The sequence below is a fragment of the Falco rusticolus genome, chromosome Z (genome assembly GCF_015220075.1).
Source record: "Falco rusticolus isolate bFalRus1 chromosome Z, bFalRus1.pri, whole genome shotgun sequence".
NCBI lineage: Eukaryota > Metazoa > Chordata > Aves > Falconiformes > Falconidae > Falco > Falco rusticolus.
In genome coordinates this window covers 66,546,648-66,560,330 of record NC_051210.1, presented here as the reverse complement: position 1 = coordinate 66,560,330, position 13,683 = coordinate 66,546,648, and the positions used below count along the sequence as shown (strand labels likewise).

The 13,683-nt window shown below is 36.6% G+C and overlaps 1 long non-coding RNA gene across 1 annotated transcript in view; it reads right to left on the bottom strand.

The window, feature by feature from the left end:
* Positions 1-7,548, bottom strand: part of LOC119141840 — a 44,099-nt gene extending 36,551 nt beyond the window's left edge. The window contains exon 1 of the long non-coding RNA XR_005102055.1: positions 7,202-7,548. This is a non-coding gene — a long non-coding RNA (uncharacterized LOC119141840). The remainder of the gene's footprint in view (positions 1-7,201) is intronic.
* Positions 7,549-13,683: the final 6,135 nt, after the last annotated feature.

Here is a 13,683-nt window from a genome sequence, read left to right as displayed (position 1 = left end):
GATGGGGTTGGAAATTGCATTTTGGAAGTGACTGTACATGAGGACTCTGGAAAGAAGGTAGCTAGTGTGACAGTCCTAGAGGTCCTATATATCCTTAGTACACTGTATTGTTGCCTATAGCTATCAACACCAACCCTAACAGCAAAGCTGAGCAAAGCAATCAGAAGAGCAAAAGCTACAAAAGTGGGAAAACCACCAGAGCAGGAAAAACTGAGGGAGAGGACATGTGACATTTGAAGACTGCCCCTAACCACTCTCCTTACTTAGAGGGGCATGAAAACATCATGCCAGTAGGGGATTAGATTAGAAAGGTGATAAAATCATTCAGAATCTAGCAATCCATATTCATCCCGTTTCACTACAAGCTCATTTGGGGTCAAAAAGTTGACTGTGAGCACCACAATTAAAAAGCAACCTCTGCTATTTGGATAGTTCTTAGCTCAGGCTAACTGTAGCTGATGGTGCTTCACTCACACAGAAATTCTACTTTGATTTATATCCTGTATAGATCCAAACTAAGTAAAACATTTTATATTTGGAGTTCAGTCCTGCAGTCTTCCATTACTAAAACATTATTCACTCAAGTGAATAAATTCAATTGGTCTGAAAGGACTGCTTGCATAAGCAAGAAGTAATCCTTCTAAGTATAAATGCTCTGAGAACAAATATTTGTTAATTGCACAATAGAAATGACAAGGAAGTATATTGTTGTTGCAAGCCTGAAGGCCAAATTGTCTTTTCCACACTAGCATTGCAAAAATTATCTTGATCTATTATGAACTTTCTTGCTAAAAGGAAACTAGAGGTCATTACTTGACTCAGCAGAGGATTCCCACGCTGCAGTCAGCAGTCAGCTAAAATGTTCTTGTTTTTAAAGATCATATGCTATTTCAAACTATTATTTTTGAATAATCTAAGTATTTTCAACTATGTAGGAATATATTATTAAACTATTATTACAGTTCTGTAGAATAAAAGTTCATTTAGGGCTGAAACAAAATGTCTGCTTATTAGAATATCCATGCTCCTTAGGATGTGACATAATAGGAAGACTGAAGGCTGGTGGCCCCATTGCTTAACGTTCAGAGCTGTAGTCATATTGGCAGAAATAACAAGACCAATTCTTAAAGTTTTTTGGGGGTTGATGTGGGGGGTTGGGGCTTTTTTTCTGTCAAAAACAAACAAACAAACAAACAAACAAAAAATAACTAAGGAAAAATTTTTGTACTGCAGTTGTCCTTAAAACCACTGGAATTTCCTAGCAAGCCCCAGAAGAAATCAATCATCAGCCAAGCTGTAACAGATCGAGCTGCTTTTTCATGCACTTTTGTAAGGAAGTCCATCTGAAATTGCAACAGTCAATGTGAGCTATTGAAATATAAAGCATGTCTTTCTTTACAGTAATATCACAATGGAAACTGTAACAGCTTCTGAACATGGGACACAGCCCACACTTGTTTGTCAGAGTGGAAGCAAATCATGATTTCCTGCAAGAAATATAGTCTATGATGCCAGTCCTGAATCCCTACTCATATTGAGACAGAGGTTTCTGTGAAATGTGTTCAGGGACAATAGTTTTCTGCTCTGTTGGGTGAGAACCCTCACAGGTAAGTATTTCATCTCTGAAATGTGCATTTGTTCTGAATATGCACACTGATTTCTGAAGATCTGTCAGAGACTTTAATGATACATCATGGGATGGCCATGTCAGAGGCTGACGTGATGAACATGTTAATAGGAGTTTCCTACTCTATAGTCCTCCATGGAACTATTCACAGAGGGAGTAAGAAATTATTTACCAATTTAAAAATAATTTTGTAGCAGAGCTGTTGGCAGTTTTCAAGGAAGACAAAGGGCATGGCTGTCTCCAATAAGATTCCTTTATATCCGAATATAACTTCGCTAAGGGACTGGGTTAGTCTGAGGGCAATATTTACATGTGAAACAGACTTATTTCCTGAAGGCAAGGAGAAGATTCATACTGTCAAGTTATAATTGGGGCTAATTACGACATGTAGCCATCTATATATTAGATGGCTAATCCAATTCATTATTTAGGTTTCTTCTGCACAACACTTCCATGAGAGAGCATCTCAAGACCATAGGTTCTCATAAGACTTATTGTAAGATAGGAAGAATTAGTTCCTGGAGAAACCCTCCCTCCTATTTAACTATAGAGGAAGCATAAAAAACTAGCTTTTGCCACTTTCTCATATGCCAAAAATCAATCAGCTTTTTGGCAAAATATACATAGAACATTTGAGTTGGTTTCAGGCTGAACAAACCTGAGGATCAAAGAATGTAGTATTTTACCAAATCAGTGTCAGAAAAATCTTTTCAGACCTATCTAAGAACTGAAACAGAAAAGACAATATTGCAAATTCCTGACTTTAAATTAGGAAATTCCTTTAATTCCAGTTTAGATCTCCTGCTTAGCTGCTTGAAAACCCCTCAAGCTCTCCATCATTCCAGGTCAGTCCAGCTTCTAACCACTCATGGATAAAATTATAGTTGCAGGCAAAACCTCAGCATATACACTTTTTATCTCGTTTGATCTTCAGTCTATTTGCCCAGCTAGAAACCTGACAGTAAGAAGCTCTGGTTTTGTTTTATAAATCACTGCAGCTCTCCTCCTGAGAGTCAAGCAATGAAATGCTTTTTTGTGTCCCTGAATGTTGAAGCACCCAGGAAAAAGTGTGAAATTTTTTTTTTTCCTGAATGCTGAAATATGGAGTTATCATACAGTGCTTTTTTAATGGTTAACAGCACGTGTCATATCATTTCAAGAACTTACCACATTGTTTATTTTGAATGGGAGGTTGACTCACATTGTGTTAAAATCATGTTAGTTTATTCAAGGTCTGGCATTGTTTAGCTACTTTCACTTGCAATTTAATTAACTTGAACAAAAAGAAACACACCCAAACTTACAAAGTTTCCAAGAAAACATTAATCAAATTTTGATACCAAAAAAAGGATGTGAAGAGGGAAAAAAGCACTCCAGAGCTAGGGAACTAGAGGAGGAGGAAACAAGCAATAAAGAAAAATGCCCATACTTATCAAATCATGATCTGGCTAATACTATCTTCCTAATAGTAACAATGGTAATACTTCCATATTATTTAGAGGCATAGGAAGTTAATGGAAGGTAAACTTCACTTCCCCTGCCTTTCACCATTTAAATGTGATGCTCTTAGCTTAAGATGGCAGGTAGGCTTCCTCTAGAGCTGATCGAGAAAAGAAAGTACAGAAGAGCTGCTGTAGCTGTTCTGAGAAAAGCAGACTTGATAAGACTAGGAGGTTACTTCGTTTCATTGACTGTAAAGCGAGCCATGACAAATGGCTTAGATTAAACAGACACATTTTAAATGCAGAACATGTATCCTACCACAAAATGCAGTGGTATGACCTGCTAAGGAATCCTCTCCAATACTGAATGTCAGGGTCAGGGCTGTTTAGAAATGTAACAGAAATGAAGATCAAAACCCCTGTATCTGAGATGTACTCTACTGGCACTAGATTTCATCTAACACTGAATCTAATTTATTTGTGCCTGGCTTTCAGATTTTATGTCCCTTTTCCAGCCTTCAAAGGATTAAATTTTTATTTCACTCGGTTGCATATGAGAATTCTGGGTTTTGTCAAATAATTTTATCATGCCAGATAAAAATAAATGTAAATGAAACTTTGTAACAACCAAATAGTGCACATTATAGAGACAATTGATTCTTTAAAGGCAAAAAATTACTTAACTGTTCAATAGAAAGAGGGCTTTTAAAAGCTAAAGTATAATTCTGGGGAAATAAGACAAAAAATGTTATCTGGCAGTAAAAAACAAAGCCAGAAATTTGATTAAACTGATTTTATACCTTATGGGAGATATTGTACAAATTTAATTCAGGATTTGTTTTATTCCAAGTAGTATGACAAGCCTCAACTACCCAGTATATGAGGAGATGTAAATTGTCTGAGATATCAATACAATTGTTCAGCAGTCTGTTTGGGAAAACAAATTCCACCAAACTTCCAGGCACTCTCTGCCCTGACCTCTACACATTCATTTAAATCCACCTATCTTTCATGTAAAACTCCTCAGAGATTTTTATTTAAACAAAAAAGACTAAACCTTGACCCTCTATTTGTCTAAGATAACTAAAATCCTTGTAAGTATTAGACCTGGGATAAAGAATTGTGCTTTCAGAGATATCATACAATGCATTGTCAGGAAAAGGCGTGGAGAACTTGCATACGAAATTTCCTGAAAACTATGTTTACAAGGAATTTGTTTGTTATAAAGTTTTTAAATTCATTCCACTTCTTATTGAATACTGTTCTTTTGAGAATATACATCTCCCAATAGTTTTATTTCCTATGGCAAAATATAGTATGTTGTTTTCCCACAAGTATTTCTGTTCTACGTAGAACTTAAGCTGGTACGAAAATTTGCCTTGCCTTTCACAGGTGGGAAAACACCATCTATTAATTATTATAGCATCTGCTTTTATACTGACCTCTGTAACAGGAAATAGAGCACAAGTGACCCAATAAAGCTTGTGATAAAAATTATAAATAACATCTTGCTTTCTTGCTATTGTGTTGGCTTCTCTGCAGTTCTCAGTGGCCTGTGTCACAATATAACTCACACAGTCCTGCTGCAGAAAGGTGCTGGAGAAAATCTCTGTGTGTATATGCAAGCTGCTGGAGAAGGAAGGTGTTAAGCTGGACTTAAAAATTAGCTTTACAAAACTACTTCATCAGCTTATTTGGGTAAGCAAGTAGTACATGAATATTGTTTAGAAATATGATACAACTCTTCACACAATATATAACTATGCGTTGGACTCAACAAAAAAATCCATTAGTTATACCTCTAATTATAGATGTTGTAGTTCAATAGTAAGAGTACTTCAAATTGTGTAACTATTAAAAAAAATCATACTATAATCACCCTGTTACAATTACCCTATTCTTTTAATCCTAGATTCTCTTGTACTTTTTGACTTCGTAGTGTTTTGCTCCCTATTTCACAATGAAAAAATAAACATAAAATAATACCAATAAAAAAACCCAGGAAAGAATCATGTATCAATTCATGACTGTTATTTCAAAATAGTATCTTTAAAATGTTATCAGACAGAACTGCGCATTCAAAGTTCATGATTTTTCTTAAATATTGTCTGTACAAAGAACAGGATGTTGATATATCTTCAAAATTTTACAATATAGTCTTCTTTTCCACAACAGTGGCTGGAAAGTCACAATACCTCTTTTCATTAGTTTACTAGACTGTTTGGTAGCAAATAGCTGTGCCCAGTCAGTTCCCAGATGTCATCACTGAATTCCAGTACATTTACCACAAGTTTCAGGTTTTTAATTAGGTTTCTTGTAAAGGGAACAAAATTCTTTCACTTTCAATATCTAACTGAATGTTAATTTTAGACCAAAACATTTATGTTTTTGAATTAAACTTTTAAATACAAATGAGGTGAATTATTCGTAATCTAAAAAAAAGTTCTTTGAATAACAATATTAATGAAAAATTGCTATTTTTCTTTTTGTCTTGTAAATCTCTTCCCCATTGTGATGATTTCAACTTCTCCTTCCTTCCTTCCTTCCTTTTGCCTACATCCCCTATCCAACAACTTTCCCCCCCACAAGAGACAACAGTGCTGTTGCTACACTGAACTTTTAAGCATGATAATTAGCTATCTGGTGTAATATATACTGCTTGATCAAGGCTCTAACATCAACCTACAGCAGAACAGGTGTAGAAGATAAAGCTCTAATTTACTGCTACTGGTCTGACTAATGCCCACACTTCCCCAGACCTGTAAGACCATACTCAGCCCCTGCTTCTCTCTCAAATGGAATCAGCTGAAACTGACTGCTAGGTTCAAAGATTACTGGGGAAAATGTCACATATGCCATTGAACTGATAAACTGACAGCGTAATTGCACAATCTTCAACTCTAGACGGATGATTAAAATCAGCATATTAAAAGCTAAAAAAAAAGGACTATGTTTCTCATCTTTTGAAAACACCATTTTCTTGACCAAATGAGGTTAGCACAGTTGCTCATAATTATTCTCTTACATTTTAGCAGGGCCCTTCTCAGACAAAGAAATGAAAATGGAAAGAAATCTCCTTTAAGGGATTTTTAAGGGACAGCAAAAGGCTAGGCACTATGACTGTGAGTTCTGTGTATGCCATGTATTTCAGTTTAGAAATATAGACCAAATAAACATGTAAGAGAAGTTGAAAGGAAAATCTATCTGGTGGATTTCCAATGCCTTTTCCATAACATGATGCCCTTTATTCATCTTCATTACTCATTCTTTCCCCGCCCCCCCTCTTTCTGTGACAGGAGAGCTCACTACAAAACAACATTTGATCAATATCCATGTATTCTAAACAATGAAACTGGTACTATCGGCCATCACAATGATATGTGAAAATGGTATTTTTCCTAGTCTATCCTAAAGCAGGTGGATTTTTTTCTCCCTTCCTAACTATGGTGTTAAACCTTCTCTTGTCATCACCATATGCAGAAAAGATCGGTAACTACTGTAGATCCACAGCAAGCACATTTTAACTCTGACTTAGCTCTCTGAAAACACATGCTGGCATTCTTTGAATAAAATGTCAGAAGTGGTTTCTTTGTCTTTTCACTATTCTTTGAACAGGGAAATCTCCATGTATTTATTATGTGGGCTATAATCTAACAGAAAGATTTTCTCCCTGCCAATGAACACATAAGGAACATTTGACAGTTACATCAATTGTGTAGATCAAAAATTAGAAGTAGAAAACCAGTTTTTGTAATCCTAGCTACCTTCCATACAGTCTGTATGACTCTTTCAGAACACACGTGGACATTCCGTTCCTTACAAATCCATCAAAAGATTTGTCATGAATTTATCTAAATTAAGGATTTCATCCCCAGGATGGATTCAAATCTTTAGTTCATATGTCCACAGTATAGACTTCTAGATTTCAGCTAACCACCAGAGTGCCCTATAGACAATACACAGAAAAAGGATGTTTCAGGTCACCAGGTATCTAATCCTTTTTAGACCTCTTACAAGAAGACATCTTTTGCATGTTGGGAATGCCTGTTTCTCTTCACTGATTATAAGAAAAGCCTAGAATTACTAGTTCGGGTAAAGGTATCTCCATTTACTCAAGATAAATTTTACTCACAGGACTTCAGCTGCAGTTGAAGACAGCCAGTACTAAGAAGTTCCTTGTGAAGTACAACTAGCATTATCAATGTACAGTGTATTCTTCTGTGTGGCTGTATTTCCCTTCTTCACATAAAATGGCCACAGTTTTCCTCGTGCAACATCATTTTAACTGTCATTCCTAAGTAAATTTTGTCATTTAAACAAACCAATACAAGAAAAAATAAACAGAATTCTAGTTTACAGGGACTAAGAAGGATCCTTTCTGTTGGATGCTGACTGTGTAAATATTCATTTTTCAGGAACTCATTTTGCAAGGCCACAACAGCCGAAAATGGCAGAATTATTCACTGTCTGTTACATGCATGTCTGCTGATCTGTTTCCTCAGCTGCTTTCATAAGATTCTTTTACATGTGGAACTCTGATAAAGATTAACACAGGTTAAGTTAATGTTTACAGTTTTGTCGGTTTTTCTTTTATATTGGGAAGTAGACAGAAAGCAGATTGTTAACAGGAAACTAGGTTCATAATAAACACAGGACTAATGATGTTACTATTTATAGCTTAACTCTTTGCCTTCTGCTATATAAGATTATACTGCTCTATCCTTTTCTTCACAATATTCCTTATATTTTGAAGATATTCCAAAACTTATCCTTTAAGCCCCACTCACTTTCCCTCTTGAAACCCCCAGGACTTGCTCCAATCCAATCAACTTACACTTGTAGTTCAAAATACAGTGTCCACTCATTATACCTGTAAATTCTGATTTTGCAACATACCTCCTAAAGCCAGTTCATGAGTGAACTCAATTGTTAATAGCATGAAACATATTGAGCTAGCTTATGTACTGGTTGTAACATTTTCATGTAAAAATCTGCATTTCAACAAGAACATACCATGCCTTGTTATATTTTTAAGCATATATTTGCTCTCATAAACTGGCTGATGCTTGCCCTCTGAAGTCCATGAAAAAGTTGAAAAATAGACTTAAGTGAAGTTAACCCACTGCCTGCTTAGACAAAAGTTACTGGCAACATTCAGAGCACGGATTTTAATAAATGGATATGAATAGTTATCATTTCTAATTCTGTTCCTTTTTTTGATTCTCTGACTTCTCATCCAACCCCACTGGCTGGACCCATCTCAAAATTCTCAGCTCTGTTGGAAAAGGCAACTGTTAATGGGATGGCTAGAGCTAAGACAAAATAATTATTAAAATGTTTCTATTAAATTGGTGGAATTGCATTTTGTCTAATATTATTCAAATGTATTTTTTACTTTCATCTGACCTTAGCAGAACGTTAAACCAGAACTCTGGGCCTTACAGTAGGTCAGACCAAACAACCATAATAATTCCCTTGGCCTTAAAGTCTATTCACTCTGAAATAAATTTTTGGCCATTCCACTGGAAATACAATCCCTCCACTGTGACAGGTTTACTAATGTATTTTGCAGGCCTAGAGATTTGAAGGCAGTCAATAAAATATGTCTTGAAACACATGCAGTAAAGTACTTTTGTGATGCAGAATAACAACATCTCAAGACTGCAGACACCATGATATCAAAATATCAATAGCTTGGATTATTTAAAATTATATTATATATTGGATTTTGAATGCTTGACAAAGGCACAAAATAAGAGCATTTATCTGAATTTAAAAACTCTTTTTCCCCCCACCAAAATAGTCTCTAAGTTGAAACAGTACTAAAAAAATGCAAGCAACTAATCTAATACAACATATCAAGGAGGGTTAGATCAAATTATTAGAAGTCAGTTTTATTATATAATGTCCTTGTATCATTTATACATCTTATATTATTATACCACCTAATTTAATTTTAATTGTACTAAATGCATGCATTTACTATCAGTCTGATTCACAAACCAATCCCTTGTAATTTGCCAATTAAGCTCTGTATGCAGACAAATTTTGGAAAAGTCAGTAAATGAAAAAAAATCACCAAGTTCAGAATGTTCTTGACATTATTTCATAGTTTTATTGCTTCACAGAAAACACATACTGATACTACGGACAAAATTCCAAACAGCAAGCTGGGTTTCATATAACTGGAAAGCTCAATCTTTGTTGAAAAAAAGTACCTACGCTACTACTATGTACCTAGCTGCATAAATTCCTTTGACATTGTACATATGACTAGTAACAGTAAAAAAATTTAGTCTCAAAGTTTCTTTACCTTATAGTTTGAGCAGCTTTGTTTTGACAACTAAAACCCCTGTGAGTTTTCAAGGCTCTGTTTTCCACAGCTTTGCCATTTCCCACGTGAAACACACAATGCTGATTCAGCATTTAAATCACTACTATGAACCTTGTTGCCATAGCTGCAGCTAAGATGGCTGTCTTAAATTAGATATTGTGACTACAAGGCACGGCAGCATGCTCATCACTGTAGTCTAAATTCCCCTTTTTCTGCACCTCTTTCTTTACCTTGCTATTCAGTGTGCCCGTGCTTCTCTAAGTACTAACTGGCTACACGGCTCAAACACACCAATACAGCTAGTTTAAATGTAACTATAAAACTAGCTACAAAATAATTCCAAGTGTGTCTATGTGATTTATAGGAACGGCTACAGTGCAGACAGTGTCATCTACTCAGCTGTATGTAGAGGTGGTTTTTTTCCTGTATAATTACACAGGGTTATTTTTGTTCAAATTCAGCACCCAGTTCTTATTCTCCTGCATAAAGCAGGTGAAACACTTCAGGCAGACCAGCCCACATCTCCATACTACCATGGGCCTCATTTTCCTAATTGGTGCAGTCTGCCTAGCAGCCTGCTTGGATCTATATACACTAGTATCCATGGTGTTCAAGAAAATACAAACCTGGAAGCTGGGATTAATGTTTTTAGCTCCTTGTCAGACCAGTAATCCAGGAACCTAGGAACCACATCTGACAAGGTGCTCAGAATCTACAAAATACAGCTCCTGGAGCTTTGTGATGGCTGGCTCCAAATCAGCTTACTAAGTGGGCTGCAAATGTCAGGTGGGCAAGCTGGTGATATACCAACTTTGGACCCTTCCTGGAAAAAATATCTTATCTGCAGAATACTTCAAAAATCTCAGCAAAGACCTACCAAAAACATTTTTATTCTAGATTTTTCATTCAGCTTTACAGCTGCCATAATGACTTAGCTGACAACTGAGGCAATAGATTCCTAGAAGAAATAACATTTTGACATCTGTGAGATATGTATTCCACCCTGAGTAAGAAAATTCCAAAAAAGGCCGTGGGATGGGAATGAGAACAAACATGGTCAAGGACATAACCATTCATGTTACTTTCATAGGAGTACTCAAAGAGCACTCATGAAACTAAACTATATGCTGGTGACACAAGACCTTACATTAAAGCCTGAAAGATCCCAGGCAGATATATGCATCTTAGGTGCGCAAGTATTTGATAATGGTGCCAGACTGAGTTAATCAAGAAGCTGCAACCTATGAGTACTGGACAAGGTCAGAAAGGCTAGTTTAGCTGCAGTTTGGGAAGAATGTTCTCCTGACTTGCTGCACAGGAAGTTATTTGGATTGCTGAGCTAGCTTTAAAGCCACTGCAAAGGGTGCTGACCTGAACCAAGGTCTTGGCTCTCAGCCCAGTGCTATTGGAGAAACAAGATTTCTATAGACAGCAAACACAAATTCATACAGGCATAACACTCATATCCACTGACTCACCAATAAACACACTATTATTAATAAAATTAGCTTTGCCTCTGGCAGATATGTTGGGTTTTTTAACAACCCCATTGTGGTCACTTGATGCTTGGATTCTGCAATACTCTAATAAATCATCTTTGATGAAAGTGACAAAATTTCTTTATGAGAAAGCATATTATGTAGTCTGGAGAAACAGGCTGATTTGTTCATGCTCATTACATTGGAGAATATCTTGAGGATGGATGAAAATTGTTTCCTTAAATCTTACAAATGTGTACAAAATAAGGTGTTTTTTTTTTTTACTTCCACACGTGTACAAAACCCAGGTCACTTTGAAGCTGCCTCTATTAATTCTTTATCATCTGAGTTAAGACTACTCCTCCATAAAACACTGCACATCTGTCTATGGGATTCCTGGTTTATGACAGTGATAACCATCAGTTCTGCAAATTTCCATCTAGGAAATAACTTTCTCTTTGTCCCTTAAGTTCTGAGTTAGTTCTGGTCTCTAAAACCTATTACAATTTCCTGCAATTTGGAGAAAATACATGCATTTCTCTTTTTTTCAGATTATACATTTGCAACAAACAGAAAATATTTAGACATCACACAAACGGTGTAACAATGACACATGTATAATATAACTTTTATTAATTTCTAGCTCTGTTGCTGGTAAGCTAGACAGAAGAATAATACAGAATAAGCACCTTTGCTGTGTTTCACAGAAAATGAGTTTTCAGACTAAGAAAAAGCTACTAATCACAAACTCATACTGTCAGACCAGATCTTCCTGTTTCATTGTGACTACAGACCTTAAACAATTTCTAGGAAGTGCTAAAGTTAAATTTGTTATACCCAAGGATCATTTTACAGAAACGGAACACAGCTTCTTTACTTTCTTATGAGCAAATATGGCCACCATTTGATTAAAATACTTTAAGAAATCTCTCTCTTTTTAAATTAACCCCAAAGCTATGTTTGCCTCATGATCTAGGTCCACTGATTACTAGTAGAGCAACTCCTAAATTAAACTGGGTACTTAAATCTAAATCATGATCTAAAACTTTTTCTTTCACCTCTTCTCTGAACTTCTCTTAACTACTCTGTTTGGGGGTTAACCTGTTTGAGTCCATAAGGTTCTTCAGACACATAGCGCCTTGGTTTTGCATGACTAGAACTGTGGCTTCCAAAGCAGTTTGGTGTCTGGACCAGACCTCCAGGTCAGACATTCTCCCCCTCAATTTTCCTAAAAAGCCAGATTCTGTAGACACATTCAGTATGCTTAGCACAGATTGAAAGGATCGGTCTCCTTACAAAACGCAGTTGCCATCAAATCTTTTAAGACATAGGTGAAAGAAGACACTGTCCACTTTTTCTGTAATAGCTTAGTGTTTACAGCATTCACTGTATTCACTTCACTTTCCAGTCTGGACAGATTCACAGTGACTTACACCCCAAGGGTAATGTCCCAACTTTTGAGTCCTTTGACAAAATGGTCAAGTTGTCTTTGTGGTGATGAGAGTCCTGATCTCTGGTTCCTTCTCCTAGGACCATACGTATTCTATATGATACTCATAACTCCTGTGTAAGTGAACTAACCTAAAATAACCGAGTAGATCCAGACCATCAGTCACATTCAGGGGCCCCCTCCTGGCTACCTGAAGGCTGCTTGGACATGGTGACACAGTAGGCAGCGTACTAAATTGATTGTCCTGATAGCCTTGTATTTTGTCACCCTCTTCCATGGGGGCCTGGCATCACCTCTTTCATCACATGATCACACGTATGCCTATCATATCTATAAGGCATGATATGCAAAAGCACAATGTCATGGAATATCTGCACCGTACTCATCTGATAGGGCATATACATGTGTATTCCATCACATGTTAACATGTTGGTTACTTGAGGAGAGCACATCTCATGACACAAAGAGCTATGTAACTCAGCCTGTATGGGTAAAAAAGGCTCACTGTGGCAGCTTCCAGAGTTAACTGTTCTGCTACCCATTTCTGGCCTGAAGAAATCTTAACTCTCTGGTGCAGAGTATTAGTTTCAACAGAACACTACAGCCAGTTAGGCAAAAGCCTGCTGGTTTTGACATGACTCTGGGAGATGGGAAATGCTTTTTTGAGTCTTTCAATGTGAAAAAGGACACCAACTTATAACTCTGACTTTGAACCTGACTGCTTTATTAGTCTGCCAACAAAATGATGTGCATTACCTTTTTGTTAGCTGTGCACTGTATCTATACAACTCGCATCCAGAAGGTTCCAGACTCCGGCCTGGAGGTAGCTAGAGATGCCTATCTGCCTCTGTCTTGCACTAAATTACCTAGGCTTGAAAAAGAGGTTGAATTTCAGACTTACCTATATGTTTGATAATCATCTTACTTCTGGAAAACCCAATATAGGATGAAAAAATGCAACAATATGGATTTCTATATGAAGCCCAGGACTACCTTCTTACCAGACTGACCTAAACACAAAACCATTGAAGGGTTTCAGGCCACAAAAACAAATTATTCACATGGACAGGTAGATGGAGCAGTGGGATCTACATTATAGGTCTCAGTAGGCAAAAATTATTGTAGCAACCCTGAAACAAGGAGTTATAGCAATCTATAGAAGCAGGAATCCCAGCAGGAGTCTGTTCTGCAACATCCACTAAAAAAGCAGTAATGTGTTGCTCGTTACAGAAGGATTGTTACGAACTTGTCATTAGTTTCAAAATCACGTAGTTGAAAAATAAAATGGTAATCATTACAAAAGCTGAAGTTTCTGCACCACAGGGGTATTTTTTTTGTCTGAGTGCTGTTTT